The following is a 15,251-nucleotide window of genomic DNA, read 5'->3' on the forward strand; positions in this document are numbered from 1 at the left end:
ATATGAATTTTGGAGGGGCACGATTCAGTCCATAACACGCATCAAAGTAACTTAATCAAATAGTCACTATTTTTCTCAGTTAACAAGAACTTCACAGGGTAAGCTGATCAAGGTTGATGAAGCCATTCAAGTAAGCAAGTCATCAAGAAACTACATACACTCTCCTTCTTGTTCTGCCCTCCTCAGAGTGCAGCTCCTGCTGCTATAACCATGAGACGGTGGCTGCAAGTCTAAAAAGCATCATGTCCAGGTTCCAGACAGGAAAGGGAGAAATCAGGAAGAAAAAGCGAAGAAGTCTGTTTACATCTAACTGGCCAGCACTGTGTCTAATGAGCTCTCCTGGCCACAGGGCGGGTCAAAGGAGGAGAGTATTTCGAAGTGGCTCCATTGGTACCCTGAACCAAAATCACAGCATCCATCAGAAAAGGGGGAGGGGGTATTCCATGCATCCGACTGACAACAAATGTAGCTATAGAGATTCAGAACCCGAATCCATAGTTTGAAGCCTGTCCATACCCCAGATCAACTGTGTGACCTCCAGTAAACATTTTCACCTCTCAGTTTTCTGAGCATTAAGTGCTGGTGATTATACCTAACTTGCCGAATCATTGGAAGAATAGGGCTGCATTCATGTCTAAGGCCCAGGACACACCACCGACGCCTAAAGGATACTGGGTCTGGGACCCAGTCTCCCAGGACTATGGAAAATCACAACATTCTAAGACATGCAAAGACAGCCTGAAAGACTCAAAAATATCAAAGCTCCGACTACATTTCTTTACTGAGTAATTTTTTTCATTCCCTGACCCACAGGGTGTCCTGAGAGCCTATAGACTATCGTGTGTGTGTGTGTGTGTGTGTGTGTGTGTGTGTGTGTGTGTGTGTGAAAGAGAGAGAGAGAGAGACAGAGACAGAGAGAGAAAAAGAGAGAGAGAGAGGGACTTCCTTCTGACAATCTTACATTTTACATGCGTGTAGGAAGTCCTGTGTTCCTTGTATCACCCTTCTTCTCTTCCTGGTGGCACATGCTTGCCCTCTCCAACAACGCTGAAAGAGCCTCGGTTTGGTAAAACTGTGGAGCCCATCTCAAAAAGCCTTTGACCACCTTTCATGGAGAACCAGGTTCCTCCTGGTTGTCAGTCTTGATGTAAACCTGTTGGTCTGCCACAGCTACGAATTTCAGCTGAGAAAATGTAAACGGATGTGTAACAGAATGGTTTAGTGGCGCCCAATCAAGCAGAGACACTTTCAGGATAGGTATTAATACCTAAATCTTCTTCACTCTTAAAAATTTCCCTCTTTCCCTCTGGTAGCCACACAAAAAAATCTCTGCCTGTTACTCATGACAGATGGAAGAGGGACTTTAACCAGGGACTTTGAAATTCTTTCAAAGGGAATGAGAAATGGACAGAATGAGGCCAGATTGAAGATTCTCAGTGGACCTCAAGGTCCAAAAAGACTAAATAAAAGGAAATAGTCTCCGACTATATTTCCAAAATGCTATTTTGAAATATTTTCCCAGCCGCTGCAATAACTAAACTATAATCCTTCTAAATGTGAATAAAGATATATGTAATAATTAATATACTTACCGAGCACCTTTTCAACATAAAGGTAAAAGGAAATTTGGGGGTGAGGGGACTGGATGAAAGAAGGTGAAGGGATTGGCCCAAAACCATACGTACACATACACCCAGACACGGACAACGGGTGACAACAGCCAGAGGGAAGGAGGGTACGGGGGTAGTGGGGTGGGCAAAGGAGGGGATGGGGACAAAAACGTGTGTGTGATGCGGTGTGCAGGTGGCATTATACTGAGTCGTACACTTGAAACCTGTATGGTTTTGTGAAACAATGTCATCGTATTAAATTCAGTTTTATGTAGTTTTTTTCCTTTTTTATTTAGTGAGAAGAGCAGAGGCAGAGGCAGACTCCCACATGCACCCCGACTGGGATAAATCCAGCAAGCCCACTAGGGGGCGATGTTCTACCCATCTGGGGTCCTTGCTTCATTGTAACTGGAGTCATTTTTTAGCACCTGAGGTGGAGGCCATGGAGCCATCCTCAGCACCTGGGGCCAACTCACTCCAATGGAGCCATGATTGCAGGAGGGGGATAAAAAAGAAAGAGAGGCGAGACAGAAAGGGGGTGGAGAAGCAGAGGGAGGCTTCTTCTGTGTGCCCTGACGGGGAATCAATCTGAGGACATCCACACGCCTGGCTGACACTCTACCACTAAGCCAACTAGCCAAGGCCCCAATAAATACAATTTTTTTTTTTAAAAAAAAGATGTCAATTGTGAAAAAAAAATCCTCTTAAACATGAGTGACGCTCCAAGCTTAGGGAAAGGGGCACAACTAATACTGTCAAATCCACTGTTTTCATAGGATTCAACTGACATCATGAATAAAATGTTCCCTCCCACCTTGGGAACTGAAACATGCTCTTAGAAACAATATTCAGCAGAATATATTCCTTCAATTAATAAATAACTCTCTTGCTCCCTCTCTTTGGCAAGGATATATTCACAGGTCCTTCTGAAAAGGAAGTGCTATAAAAAAGATAAACACAAAGCATTTCTATATTACCCAGAGTCCCAGTTAATAAAATAATCTGATTAAATAAATGCTTTTTAAATCTTATTCTATTTATCCATCCAAGTTTGAAATAAGGAAACATCCCTAGTTCTGCGTTCTAACACACTGTAAGAAAAATAGTCACAACGATTAAAATCAAACTCATAAATAGGGAACACAGTGTGAGTGTGTGCCCACTAGGAATAAATGGTAAACTAATCTTTAGGGATATGTCTCTTCTCATTCTAGTCCACTAATAAATTACAATATCAGAATTTCTGTTAGAAGGAATAATGAATGTAGCATTTTCAAATTTCTGATCATCTTTCCAAGGCGATCATTACGCGACTTCCCAGTGACCAGTGTAAGTAATCACAGAACACTTTGTCCCTCTGGAAAAAGTCTGCAGATGGCTTCAATTTATTAAGATGGTATCTCTTCTCCTTATTCATTGACTGTTTTCCTCATTTGCCCTGTTGGCAGAATTGCAATAAGGGCATTTAGTTATTCATTCATTTAAGACGCGTTGATTTAGTCTCTACTATGCACCAGATTCTTCCTTTCCCCCAAGAAAGTCATACTTACTGTGGCTAAAATCTGCAAACCATTCAACTGAGGGACTAAGGTGGGACACCCAACCTGGACTTGAGGCCAAGGAAGGCTTTGTGGAGAAGACGGCAACTGTGCAAGGTCTGCAAAGGCCTGCGGGACTCAGCCAGCTGAAGAAGGTTGAGTGCAGAGTCAGCAGAGGCAGTGTGGCCACAGACTTTATGTTCTTGGCATTTTAATACAGCTTAGTATCAGTGACACAAATAATTTTAGGTATTGAAATTTCGTTGTAGAGGTCCGGTCATGGATGGCTTGTACTTGGCAAATTAGGGAAATTGAATTGAGTCTTAAAAGTAATAGGGAGTTATTGAAGCATTTTAGAAGTAATGCTCTAATAAGATTTATTTTGTGCAAATTACTTTAGCTGAGTATGAAGAATGAATTAAAGGGGCAAAGATGTAAACTTATAAAGTAGCTGTTTATTTGTCTGTCTCTTCTGGGTCACTGTTATAGTACCTTATACTCATAACAACCAACAGAATATATGAATGATAGAATGAATGAGAAAGAGAGTATATAAAGCAGGTGACTGAGAGGTACTGGAACAATCAAGGCATGAAACACTAAGGACATAAGCTTGGGCAGCAGCAGACAATAGGAATAAAGAGGACTGGATGGAAATACAAGATATTAATGGACAGATGCAATAAACTGGTGACCTGTTCTATGAAAATTTAGAACCCAGGGTGAGACATGGGTTTGGAGTTAGCTGAGAACTCCTGTTTTGGACACACTGCTTTGAACGTACCCATAGGACTTATACATTAAGATTTTAGCCGACAACTGGATATAACCAGAGCTTGGACAAGGGGTCAGGGATACAGGAGCATCAGTGAGTAGGTGGTTGCACAAATGGTAGAATTGGATGAGTTATGCAGAAAGAGACTGTAGAGTGAGAAACACAAGAACAATATAAAGACCTCCAAAAATTACCATCATTTTATTTTATCTTTTATTGACTTTATTAGGATGACATTGGTTCACAAAATCATACAGGTTTCAAGCATACAACTCAACAAAACATCATCTGCACACTGTTTCGTGCAGCTGTCATCCCAAGCAGTCCCTCTCTGTCCCCATTTCACCCTTCCCCTTTGTCCACCTCAAAAAATACTATTTTTAATGACTGGATGGTGGACAAGAAGTTCATGAAGCTCTGAGCCTCTAACATATGAAAACAGTATAGAACGGACAAGCCAGCTCTCACAATCAGGCACTTCAGAAGTGTACAGAATAAGAGCCAAAATGAATGAATCTAGTGCAATTCCGTCAGGTAGGAGAAGTGATGAGACTTCCCCAGAGCCACCAACTCAAGGAATCTGCACAGCAGCGGTTTGCTAATAGCTCGTGTCTTGGTTTCTTATGCCATAAAATTTGAAGGTAAGAAGAGATGAGTTCTGATATTCCTTTCAGCACTGTGAGTTTATGATGCTAATCGAGTTTCATTGCTTGTTCATTCAGGACAAGTACACAAACCAAACAGAATGGTCTTCACCTTTTCAAACAACGGGGCCAAGAAAATGAGAGAATAAATGAGCCTGAAATCTCGGAGTCTTACTGCCATGCTGAACAAATGGGGGGATGCTGCTTCTTCGTTCTTACTCAACGACGCTAATGAGTCAGTGAAATTGGCTTCTCTGAAGGAAAATTACTGTCAACAACCTTAATTTCCTCCTAGTCTCACCCCCTAGGTACCTGACATTTTAGATAAAATATTTTCATAAAATATTAAAAGCAAAGGAATTACATCTTAGCTCTCTAACTCCATGTTGACAGACTTTATGAATCCCTTCTGTCTCTCTTGTCTAACTATAACCTACACTTCCAGTTCTTTGATAAATATAATACATAAAGTTTCCCATTCTATGCATTTCACAAGAGATGCAATCTATTCCAAATACACTTTAAAAAAAAAATTTAAGTCACTCTAAGACCCACCACAAATATTACTGAGACCAGCCATGTGGCATCCTAGAATACTCCCAACTTTAATTTAAGTTTATTTTCTTTTCTTTGTCCACAAAACCAGACCATATTCCTCTCACCCATGTACACCTTTGCTTTCAAATGGCAGGTGCTAGAATCTGCCATTTGCCTCCTCAGACCTCGTCACCATCCTTCTCCACCCCCGCTTCTCTTCCTTGCCCTCTGGGTTCGGCAATGGATGGTACCAGCCAGAGTTCGGGGGGGGCAAGAGGATAGGGAAGTAGACCTACTTCTCCTGATGTCCCTCTACAAGGCCATTCCTGCCTTCCCATCGTTGCTATGTCCCTCCACAACACTTGCGCTCATTCTGTCCCATACACAGGCCCACACCTTCTAAAGAACCCCTTTATTAAGCCCCTCTCAAAGGACTTGGTATACACATGCCATCTGCTCTTTAGCAGGACCCTGAATGTCACAGTGTAAGAGTGACAGTCCGGGACCCTCCACTGTGATTTCAGACGTTTTCAAAGGAAATCCATTGTAAACTATAGAACACTATAACATTTCCGTGAGCAAAACCTAGTACAGGCTTTCTTGAATATGCAAAATTTCAATGCCAAGGAAGTATGACTGAATCCTACCATATTTCTACAATTCACAGTGTGCTATAAAAATAAATAGGCAGAAGGCATACAATCAAGAATCTGGATTTCATTGCCAACCGAACCAGAATTTTTCTTAAAAAAAGGGATGTCTGGAGAAACAGATGAAAGCAGCAAATCCATCTTTGAAAACAGAAACAATTTTCGTTTCCTGCTATTTACCCACGTCAAGATTTACGAGAGGGTGATTTCGAGTCTTTCAAGGGATGTTACAAAATTCTAAAAATCAGTCATTCCTTTCATATTATTGACAGCAACTGTAGTTACCAAAGCTGTAACTTCTGAAAATAGTTGGAAATCAGTGACCTAGATTGTCTGTATTTTTCCCTGCATCTCTATAAATGAAAATGAAAATATAGTTTCTAATTTATATAGCCCTTTGTACATCATTTCTAAATATCATGAAAATTATCTCAGGGATCTTACTAAACAGTAAATTTCAATAAGACAGCATTATCTCTGATCCTCCTAATTTTCCAAGTAGAAGGTAAAAGAGATTCTTAAATAATTAAGTATTTGAAAGTCTAAAGCTATAAATATACCTGGATGGAATTTTTAGCAATGAAATTAACTTGATTTTCCCAGGTCATTATCAACCTCTCTTGGTTGTACAGCCAAAGTCTAATTCAAGGGGGCTTATGCTATGCCCCTGGTGTAAGGAGACTACATTGTCACAGCTAACCAAATTGATCTGAATATAGATTTTCAACTTTGATTATACAAGATCTCTCTTTGTAAAACAGTTTTTAGATCAGCCTCATGACCGGTAAATTCTTTTTGATTAAGTACTATATTTTCAAAGAATTTTAAGGACGTACGACTATCTCTAAAGTCATTTCCTGATGTTCTGTATATACGGAAATCTGACGGAATTAGTAAAGCGTGCAACAATGTGGGACATGCTTCAGTTAAAGGCTATGTTCATAATTTCAGGTTCCACAAGATAGGAATTTCGTGGGGAACTTTTCAAAAGGTGATCTGGCAGTCCTCTCTCAAAATGTAAAAGGTGCCCGTATTTCTGCTTCTATGAGTTAGGCTACAAGAAATTCTCACACACATGCGCAAAAATCTATGTTCAAAGGTCTTCAGTCTTTCAGTTTGCAACACTTGAAAATAGGAAAATGGTTGAACAAAACAGGGCGCTTCGATACTACTAAGTTCTATGTAATGTTAGGAAGAAAAAAGATAACTAGAATGCTGATCTCCATAACATACACTTAAAGGAACAAAAGCAAGTTCCAGAAAAATGTATCCAGCCTTCTCTGGTTTATGTAATAAGGAAAGGACGGTATATATACTTCTATATGTAAATGTGTAGGAAAAGGAGAGAAAAGAGGCACTCTCAGCTGTTGCCAATGGTTATATCTGGATATGGGTGTAGGTGGGAAAGAGTATTTTACATTTTGCTTCTGTATTTTTGCATTATCATTTCAACTGGAACATATTAATGCAGCACATACATCATTTTCAAACCCAATGAAAATTTTAGATTAATAGCAATTTTAGGGGCCTTTGGCGATGTGACCAGTGATAGCGCAACAGCAGATGTGAGTGAAACCCACCCAAGCCCCATCTGAAAAGGAATTTCACTTTCGCTTGATCCAAGGGGACCTCTCGTTTAAGAACCAAAAAAAATTAAAAATGTAGCTGTTGAGTAATTGCCACACTGAAACACTCACCTGCAGAAACAGATCTACATTCTCTATGTCCAAGACAAATACAGCCACTACCAAATAGCAATGGGGGCATTCTCTGACTGGTCAGACTTCAAATCCATAACAAAAGCAAGAGAACCTCCACATGCCCATACATGAAGTCGCCCCTCACGCCATCCCTCGGTGTCCTTATTTTAAAGGGGCCCCCCACAATAGAAGCGAAAACCAAGTTCTGCCTCCCTCAACTGTGTATATCTGACAACATCTTAGAAAAATGAAAGGGGAGGGGGAACAGGCAAAATGCAGAATCTAAAATGTATGTGCACTGGAAATATACGGCTCTAACAAACTTTGTAAGAAATTTAACAGGGCGGGGGAGGGGGATGCACAAATAAAGATGACACCATGCTTACTTAAAAGGAAATGACTGACGTTGTCTAGTACACAGTGTTTCCAAGCACTTACAGTCGACAAAAGGCTCAAAATGGGAGCTCACGGACCAAATTCATTCCATAACCGTGTTTTGTTTGGCCAGACACCCCAGGGGTGACACATTCGTTTTTATTTTAATTATGTCTAAACATTTTACAGTATGATCTCACACCGAAATCTGAACTGCATGCTTCCCTTGAGAATGCAAAGGTGTTGGCCACCCTGAGCCCCTGGCCCACCTGGCAGGAACCTGTCAGACCTGCAGGCTAGCTACTCCCTAAGAAGGGGCATGGTGACACTCTGGATGGCCACCGCAGTCCCCACCACTCCCTCAGTGCTCTGACACCGGGGCAGCTGCATGCTGCTTACCTGGCCTTCAAGAAATCAGAGTGTGCCTCGCCATGACAGAAACCAGGAGGAATGTCACCAGGTCAAAGCTGGCCGCCAGAAAACAAATTCTGTCCTGGGTTCCCCCAGAGTAGCATTCAGGAACCTTGCTCCCTCAGATTTCTGGCCCAGCCAACTGCAGACACCAAAGCACCCAGGGTTATATGAGGACACAGGGCTTTATCCCCAGCTTCCTTTTTCATTTCCATTTCACAGCAGGGTTTCCAGAAACTTCTTAGTCATATCTCAGCCCAGTGACTTCAAACAAGGGTCACACAACTTTTTATTGTAACAAAGATGTCAGCAGCACAGATTTTGGTGGCAGGTAACGCAGGATGGTGGTTCCAAGTTGTAATTTTCATCTCCCTCGGTGTGAACCTCATGTCTAACTTCAACTCCCTGAAATGAGTAACTTGGCTGTTCCAAGCCTCAGTTTCCTCGAATGTAAAAATGAAGATATTATTATATTAACCACACAGAAAAGCTGTTGGGAAAGATTAAATGATGAGGGCACATTTTAAGTGTTCAACAGACGTCTGGTTTGTTACTGCTGTTGCTATTACTGCATAGAGCACAGAAACTGAGTGCTCCCGCCAAAGCCCCGCAGGAAAACAGAGTCACGAAGCCTCCTCCTGAACACCAGCGACCCCCCAGTTGTTCGAGTGGACGCCTCTCTCCTTCCAGGCCTGCATTGTCTGAAGACGGCCTTTTTTAAAGAAGATCTGGGGATAGCATCTGGCTCACTGAGTTATATTTCAGACCCCCACAGTCCCAGAATGTTGAGGCAGATCAGGATGAGTTCATGCTAGGACCTCTGTCCGACTGCAGTCACAGGGCGAGGCAAGTCCAGAAGATCTTGCGCTGCACAGTGGCTCTAAAAGGCGACCAACATTTCTGTGCGTGCGGGGGGGGGGGGGGGGCTAAAGCAAGTGACCCTTATTAGAAGTGTCATAGGGGTTGACTCAGCCTGTTTTGTACGGCTAGGTCAATGGCATTTGTCCCCGTGGAGGAGGAGAAAAGGAGGGTGAGCACTGAAACCAGGAGGACTAATAGAGGATAAAGCAACAGCAGATGTTAACACAATGCCCAGCATTCTTCATAGTGCAGGGCCAGGCACGTTTGTCCTAGTGGGTTATTCTCATTTTAGAGATGGGAAACCAAAGCTCAGAGGGAGTGTCTGGGGTCACACTGGGAATACACAACAGTGTCAGGATTCGAACTAAGGTCTGGCCCAACTGCACATCTGCAGTTCCCAGCAGCTAAGCACTGCTGGCAGCAAGCCCACAGTGCCACCCCCGATCCCCCCATCCAGCCTCCTCCAAGAGAGAGTGTTTCTAGAGCAGCTGTCCTTTACCTGGAGTGGCTTACAAACCCCCTATAAATCTGGTGAATCTTACAGATCATGCTTAGCCTAATTTTTTAAATGCATATAATGAGGTACAAAGGAAGCCAATTATACTGAAATATCAAAATAACATTTTAAAACTGGGCACAGAGCACATATGTGCTTCTTTTTTCAACCCATCAAATGCCAAGATGAGTAGAAACTCTTAATACCTGTCCTAAGTCATCATTTGAAAGCCAGTGAGAATAAAGATGTCATTCATTTGCCAGCTATGTTCACGGGCCCGCCAAGCTCCTGAGGTGAAGAACTCCTGTTCCGTGGGGGAGAATGAGATGCCAATCTGCTGGTCTGGGATATCTTCTTCTGGATGAGCTGTTTCCAATTAATTACTTTGAGTTCCCTTCTTCCTCCTGTTCAAAGGAGATGGCTACTTCTCTGTTCATGTCAGGGAGCCAAAAAGCATCCTTTAATTGTCCAAGAGAAAAGAATGCTTGAAGAAGGGCCATGTACCTGAAAGTGATGACTTGCTCAGCCCAAGGGTAGCTCAGTAGCTAGAGGTGGAATTTCCCGGCTGGCTCTCGGCACACCAAAGGATCATGGGAAAAGAGCTGTGAAGGAGACTCCCAATCAAGGGCATCAGATAACACTATCTTGTGGTCACATGTTGTGCGACCTTCTCTTTGAAAGTTTTACAGGTAGTGGGAAAGATAGATATTCAGAGAAAAACCTTCTACAGATTGATGTCCCTTTCAACTATTTTGATTCCACAAAGACAAGGAAAGAAAAAGTAGATGGGGACCATGCAGAGAAAAGAAAACTCTGCCGGTCACTTGTCCCCCTGGACATAGGATTCCCTGCTGAGATGTGGGAGGTAGGGCCTCGCCGCTTTCATCTCCTCTATGAACTTGGGTTCCAACTTTAGCAAGCAAAAGGCATCCAAAAGCATGAGCTACCAGCCACCCTTTTACAAAGTAAGAGTTGGGGGTGATCATCACCAACAAGTGAAATGGGTTTTGGGAAGAAAAGCGACCCCGAAGTGATTTTCTGAAAGTAAGCTTAATTCCAATAAGGATACTGCAAATGCCTTGCTCATAACCAATAATGCATAATCACCTGGCTTGAAATCCACTGAGGGTGAAATAAACCCATTTTTAATATAGGCTCCCTGAAGAACCACAACCTAAGACTGGGCAAAACCTTGATGTCATTCTCAGGCAGAGCTAGATAAATAGCATTACACCTTGAGGAAGCCCCACTCCTTTAATGGGGGAGGCTTTATCCAAGGAAAACAATTACACAGAAAAACAAATACTCAGGAATATAAGAAAGACCTACACAAGGTCATTACAGTTCCTGAATATTACAGGGAGAGAGAAGAACGCCGGATGGAGAGCGCTGAGAACTAAGCAGTGTCCTCCAAGCAAATGCAGCTAACATTTGCACACCAACAACAAAACACACAGAGGGCCTCCACTGCGACTCAGCCGGGGAAAAGCTAGCTTTACTTCTCCATAGGTGGCTGGCTTTTTGTCAGGCACTAATAAGGCCTTCAAGTGCACATTACAAGGTGAAAAGCAACTATTTTAGAAACTTCAGTTTGGATATGATATAGCAACTGTGATCATTAAAGCGGCTACATTAGTCCTTGACCTCATTCTGCATATCAAACTCAGAAGTTCTTGGTTTCACAGGACTCCCAGTGATAGGCAGTTTATTAAAAACCTGGGCCTTCAGTGCTAATAAACATGCTATTTCATCCTTTAGAAGGGGTCACAAACAAGGATAATTCAGTCACTGTTTTAAGCTTCAAAGAATAGTTTTGCTTTCCAAAAAGATTTGTGTTCACTATTAAGGGCATTTGTGGAGAATGTGAAAAATACTTAATGACTACATTACCTAAGTGCTGTGATCTGAAATGATAAAATTTATTTTCAATGTGAGATCTTAAAATTTAAAAATCAAACGAACTCAACAGCCAGTTATTAATGTATTTTTAAATAGTCCAGAACAATGATTCACTAATTCTAATATTTGAGTTTGCAGGCAACATCTGGAAGTTTGAGGATGAAAATGCAGACACAAAAATCCAGAAACTAAGTTCACATAATCATGTCCTTTCGCAAGTTAGCATAGCAACGTGACCAGTTCAAGAAAATCAACACAGTAATACTGAATTTCAACTTCACCTCAATTTTAACTTGGAGGGAGGGTGGGTTAGAAATGGATATTAGGTAAGCACTTAGTCATCATTTCAATCTTAATAAATCACATCCCCAAATGGATTTAGTGGTATCCTAGGAAAACACCGTGATCATTTGGATTGCCAAATATAACCGTTCCATGTTGCCAAAATCAGCGGTATACATTAACCTAAAGACAGTTGGTTGGATATGTTCTTGGAAAAGGCAACATATTGGCATTATGGGCACTAGTTAGGTCTCTGCTGGGGATGAAAATAGTCCAAAGTGATGACACAGATGTTTAAAAACTCATTTCTGCAGAAGTTTTTCAGTAACCCTTTAACACTTTTCTTCAAACTTCCTGACTTCACTGTCTCATACTGAAAAAGAAAAAAGAAAAAAAAAAAAAACCACCACCTCCAGATTCCAGGGCATAAAAGTAGTTTATGTTCACTCACATTTTCAGGCACACAAATATAAAACTTAGAAAAGAGTGTTTCAGAAGAAAGCTCTTCTGTGTGGGTGTGATTTGTAAAATAAAGGTAGCATTATCCCGACAGATATAAATGTGTACCCAGTGATCAAACAGAGTCCTGGAAATTCTGTTTTGACAGTTACTTGTAGACGAGCATTTTCAATAGTGATTAATTCAAAGCTAGATAATAATATCATCAAAGTTAAATCAAAACTACTTTTGGATGACTGAGCAATAATATAATTGGAAGGAAGTGTAATTGCTAATCTAATACAGGGTACCTTTAGACATGTCATAATATATTCCATGCAAAGGGTTACTCATTCTGGCAGCAAAAGTCTCACGTACATAAAAATGACAGTTAAAAAATGCTATTCCATTTAAAAAGTGGATTTTTTAAAAACCAGGTGTTCTCCAGAGATGTCAGTCATTTATTAAACTTCGACAGTTCTAACGGAAGATGACATAATAGATTAAAACACCAGCTGAAAAATATGTAAGACTGTCCTATGAAAAACACAGCGCTCTAGATTACATAAGCAGGATAAGGGAGATGAAAGTCCAAGCCCCTTTCCAGTTAGGTTTTTATTCTTTTGCACGGCTCTATAACTTAGTCCACTGAAGTTTGAAGAGTACATAATATTAGGTTCTCAGTTAAACTACATAGGTTTTTGAAACCAAGTGTCTTGAGAAAACTAAAAGGATAATGTTAAAATTTTACACACACACACACTTTTTCTTTCTGAAGAACGCAATTCCTTACTTTCTTGACCTCCTTGAAGACTGCCCAGGTAAAGTCACCAGTTGCTCTTCTTGGTCCTATTTACTTGATGAATCCGATTTCTCTTTAAAGGGGTAACTCAATTCTAATTTAGATATTACACAGCTGCCTATGTTTGAAGGACATTATTATTGCCAACCAAACAGAATTTCCAAATGGCCATCTCCACATACTGGTAATTTATAGACGACATTATGGACATTTCACATTTATGGTGAAAAACAGGAATCTCCCATAAATGTTTCAGCCAAAACTAAATTTCAAACACCTGCTTTAGAACAATAGCTGGAATCACTAAAAGAGTCTTATTTTTTTAATTGAGGATTATTTCTCAAACATATATATTTATGAAAATATAATGGGCATTTACATTTTCCTTAAAATTTTTAGTTTTATGGTTCTCGATTAAGTTGTACTTAGACACACTTGGAAATTGGTGAGTTCCATATTTCCATTCTTCTGCACAGCAATGCCTACGAAGTCTACAATCAGAAGTGCTGTACTATACAGACAGGGTCTAATTAGTTAAGGAAAAGGCAACTTTTAAATTCTGAAAATAAGACCACTTTTAGTCTCCATCACTGGTTTGCTTTTAAAAGGCCAGAACACTGCCCCCAACGTGGGTTGACCTGTCAGTGTTGTTTTAAGTGGAAATAGTCAGCTATTATTTTCCCAGAAGCGGTAAGAAGATCCACACGCATACACAATTACATGCGTTGCACGGTGCCAACTATTTCCAACCAAAATAATCATATACACGTCGGGCAGAGCTATTTCTAGTCCGAAGCGGTGAACGTCTGGACAGAGTCCGAGGAAATCCAGCAGGCGATGATTACGGGAGCAAAGCGTGGCAGCGGGGACCCGGGCCCCCTGCACGCACTGGACGCCGGGTACCCCTCACCTGCACAGGCTCCCTGGCAGGGCATCCGGGTGCGCGCGCGCGCGTCCGGAACGCATCGGTCCGGACCTAACGAGCCCGGCGGGCCCCGCGGGCTAGCGCATCCTCCGCGGGACCCGAAATGCCTTCTCCTACCTGTCACTTTGCGTGGAGCTGCTGCTGGTGATTTAGGCACTGCCGTCTCCTGGAGCCCCCGAGTGTGCGCGCGCGTGTGTGCGCGCGTGTGTGTGTATGAGATCTTGTTGGCGGTGCCACTCACTTACTGCTCCCGGCGCCACCGCCCCCTCCCCTCCCCCCATAGGAACTGGCCGCCAAGCCCCCTCCTAGCTCTCCCGGCTCCGCCCTCCCGCCGGCCCCCGCCTGCCCTCCCTGCCTCCCCGCCTCCCCGCCTCCGGGGCGCGCGGTCCTTACCTCTGCGTAGGGCGGGGGTCTCCACGGGCTCCTCCGCGAAGCGGCCGGCTGCGCTCGCTCTCTTCGTCTGCTTGCCTGCCCGCCAGGCTTGGCGTGTCCCTGGCTCTGGGCTCCTCCGCCCCTCGATGGCCCGCCGCTCCCCCCGCCCCAGCCCGGGAGTCTCCCTCCTTGTTCTCGCCTCCCGGCTCCAGAGCCCGATCTGTCGCCTCGCAGCCCCAACCTGCCCAGGCTACGGAGCATGCCCAGTGCGGCGCGCCCGGGCTGGGGGTGGGCAGGGGCCGGGCCGGCCGCCGGGCAGCGGCGAGCCGGCGGGGCGGGGAGGGGGCGCCGGGGAGCCCGGAGGAGCAGCCCAGAGGCCCCGGCCAGCCGCTGGGAATGGACTGAGGGCCGAGTTGGGAGAAGGTGGGTGGGGCGTCTGGAGAAGCAGCCCAGCTGCGGGATCCCCGGGGGTCTCCCGGCCGCCCCCGAAGACCCAGCGCCTCGGCACGTGCCCCAGGCCTGAAGTCGAGTGCACACAGTGTGTCGCCGGGCGCAGAGCCGCTTGGAGTGTGGTACCCTCTCCTTGTGAGAACCTCAGCCCCCAGTGGACCATGGGGCAGGGGTGGGAGTAAAGAGTGGAGGGGTGCCAGGACTGGCGAAAGCGGTGCCCCGAAGCCTCTGGTGGGGTTGGGAAAGAACGTTAATTTATTCTTTAAAAAACACATAAAGCACTTTACGTCGGCACTGATCTAAATGCTTTTTATTCTTGTAATCCTTAAAACAGTCTTCCAAAACTAGTGCTACTGTGTGTTTTCTCTTTTCTCTTCTCTCTCTCTCTCTCTCTCTCTCGCTCGCTCGCTCTCGGCTTTAACTGAGCTACAGAGAGATGAAGTGGTTCCAAAAACTCTTCCCTCAAGTGCAACCTTAGAACGCAAA

At 43.4% G+C, this 15,251-nt stretch overlaps 1 protein-coding gene across 6 annotated transcripts in view; it reads right to left on the reverse strand.

The window, feature by feature from the left end:
* Window positions 1-14,647, reverse strand: part of PLCB4 (phospholipase C beta 4) — a 387,833-nt gene extending 373,186 nt beyond the window's left edge. For 3 of the 6 annotated variants that reach the window (XM_066234675.1, XM_066234677.1, XM_066234673.1), the window contains exon 1: window positions 14,337-14,647. The gene's annotated coding sequence lies outside the window, so the exon portion shown is untranslated. Of the gene's footprint in view, window positions 1-14,060; window positions 14,185-14,336 lie in introns of those variants that run through there. The other 3 variants (XM_066234680.1, XM_066234674.1, XM_066234676.1) reach the window with 2 other exon arrangements.
* Window positions 14,648-15,251: the final 604 nt, after the last annotated feature.

This window comes from Saccopteryx bilineata, chromosome 6 (assembly GCF_036850765.1).
Source record: "Saccopteryx bilineata isolate mSacBil1 chromosome 6, mSacBil1_pri_phased_curated, whole genome shotgun sequence".
NCBI classification, from domain to species: Eukaryota; Metazoa; Chordata; class Mammalia; order Chiroptera; family Emballonuridae; genus Saccopteryx; species Saccopteryx bilineata.